This window comes from Osmia lignaria, unplaced genomic scaffold (assembly GCF_051020975.1).
Source record: "Osmia lignaria lignaria isolate PbOS001 unplaced genomic scaffold, iyOsmLign1 scaffold0047, whole genome shotgun sequence".
Taxonomy (NCBI): domain Eukaryota; kingdom Metazoa; phylum Arthropoda; class Insecta; order Hymenoptera; family Megachilidae; genus Osmia; species Osmia lignaria.
In genome coordinates this window covers 220,001-222,500 of record NW_027478188.1, presented here as the reverse complement: position 1 = coordinate 222,500, position 2,500 = coordinate 220,001, and the positions used below count along the sequence as shown (strand labels likewise).

General features: G+C 44.6%; 1 non-coding gene across 1 annotated transcript; it reads left to right on the top strand.

Moving 5' to 3' along the window:
* Nucleotides 1-1,186: 1,186 nt before the first annotated feature.
* Nucleotides 1,187-1,341, top strand: LOC143307189 (5.8S ribosomal RNA). The gene has a single exon (XR_013064394.1). It is a non-coding gene; the product is annotated as a 5.8S ribosomal RNA (ribosomal RNA).
* The last annotated feature ends 1,159 nt before the right edge of the window (nt 1,342-2,500 follow it).

Genomic DNA, 2,500 nt, shown 5'->3' with positions numbered 1-2,500 from the left:
ACGACGCCGGACCATTTCTCTCTGGCTGATGTGAATGGAAGTAAAAGACGCTTGCGTGAGGTCTCTCGACCTTTATCTCTCTAACTTATACTTATGGGTCGTCGTCTACTTGATCGGGTACAAACAAGTCGTAAGAAACAAACAAACAAACCACAAAAATACAAGTCGTAAAAAAACAAACTTCTGTTGGTTAACCTACAATATGAAGGATCGAAATGAAAGAAGGATCATATTATTACAAACCGAAAGTGAAGGATCATTAAAATTGAAATACAATATATATAAATATATAAATGTACCCGTCGTTGCGACACCCTAGTTAAATGGAAAGATATAAAAAAGAGAGAAAAGGAATACAGATGACCCGCCGTCTGATCTTTGCTAAATGATCTGGCATCACCGGAGTTTTTTTGGTCCGTGTTGCGTTCGCTCTATTCGAAATGAAACTCGCGGAGGCGAAGAATTGTTAAAAGTTTACGAAGCGTCTAGGAGTGGTTAAAACTGAGAGAGTTGAAACTACGATGTATTAGAACGAGCAACCGTCGAAACTTTGTTTTCGCGACGTTCTTTTCGTCGCTCTCGTCCCCACGCTCCTACGCTTTGGTTGTTTCTTTGCCATCCGTGTTGCGATAAAAAGATTTCTCCATTGTCCAAAAAGGACGGATCGAGATTCCTCTTTCGAGAGGGAGAGAGAGGTACTTGCGGGTAACCTGGAATCTACGAAACACGCACCGTGGTAAGATTCGTGCGTCCGCCTGATCGATGTGTGTTGTTTACGGACCGGCTGAGAAGCGACGATAGCGAGTCTTTGAAAAACTATGTGTCCATTAGTTAGACCGATCGTCGCCGGCCGTGTGTCTGTTCGAATCTCGCAACCCACGATTCAGCGACAGGACGCGCGCTCGCATTCCTTGTGTGCGTTCGTACTTTTCAAGGTTTTTAAATGTACTTTACGCCCGACCGTCGAGAGGAGCGTGCCACTGGGCGTTTCTCCGACGGTTTCCGTCCTTGGACGCGATCGTGTCGTCAACGATCGAACAAACAAACAAATACGTTGGCGACGCCCGAATTCGCTCTCCCGCACGCGCCGGGTGGGAGAGTGATGTGGGTATCGAATGTGATGCGTGTTAATAATGAAAATAACACTCTAAAGATCTAAAGAGTTTGAAATACAAAATTTTACGATTACCCTGAACGGTGGATCACTTGGCTCGTGGGTCGATGAAGAACGCAGCTAATTGCGCGTCAACGTGTGAACTGCAGGACACATGAACATCGACATTTCGAACGCACATTGCGGTCCACGGATACAATTCCTGGACCACGCCTGGCTGAGGGTCGTTTTCTTAACAAAAGACTGCTTGCGTTTGCTTCTCGAAAAAAGAGTAATTCATTTCTTTCTAAACATCTCGCCGTCGTTCAACGAAAGTAGAACGTTTCGGAGCGGGATTATCGAACGAAATTGAAAGAATGAATGAACGATAAACAAAGAAAGAGTCGCAACGTACGAGCGATAGTTGGGCAGTTCGTCGGCGTTTGTCGTGGAAACGATGTGACGAAAATCGCAACCGATACACTAAATGCAGGCCGTTAAAGGAGAGAAACAAATTTCGAAATATCTCTTCGAACTAGCGCAAGTGCGTCACGGCGCGCGAGTCGTTCGTTAAAATTTATAAACGACCGCCCGTGAAAGCACCGAGTTCTCGGAAGATAATCTATAAAGATTCTCCATCCTGCTGGAAGTTATCGGATCGGCGCGATTGTTCACTTGTAGAAATCCACGCTCCCGACGTTGCCAGAAACGATATTTACGAAAGGTGTGTCAAAAATAAACGAAAGAAGCTCTCCTATAAATTTAGAAAAAGCAAACGAGTGAAATGTTTGAGATGATAATTTGCTGAAATGCAAGCTCGAATAGCCCCAGGGTTTCGAATGATTCCCCGCGCTTTATACATCTCTCTGTTTACAAACGGTGTATAAATGAAAGATCGCTTCAGATGGGTCGTCGCTGTTTGACGCGCGATGCTGTTCCTTTTTTTTTGTCTGTCTGTGCGTTTAGCTTCGCTAAACAAGTTAAATGGTTAAAAAGCGTCGAAAAAGCGAATACACACGCGACAAGACAAATCTAACGAGTAAAGGAACGCTCCGCTCCAAGATAAAAATGGTTGTTTACAATCAATACAGCGTTTCGGTACCCCTGATCGTAGTCTGAAACTGTGTAACAAAAGAGAGGAAAGCGAATGGTGAAGGAACTTCGAAGCCTCCGTGGCGTGGCTAGAACTTGTGATAAAAGTATGTTTGCAGCAATTATGCATGCTCCCGTTAAAACAGCATTTCAATGTCTCGCATGGCTTAAAGCTCTAGGAGGCTTCAACATTTAGAATACATACGGACTACTTCGTTTGTTAAAGATAAGCGAAGACCGCGCGACCATCGCTCGGTCGTCCAGTCCTCGAAAGTTTTGTTGCGTTCCAAAGAAGAGACAAATGGGGTTTACCCT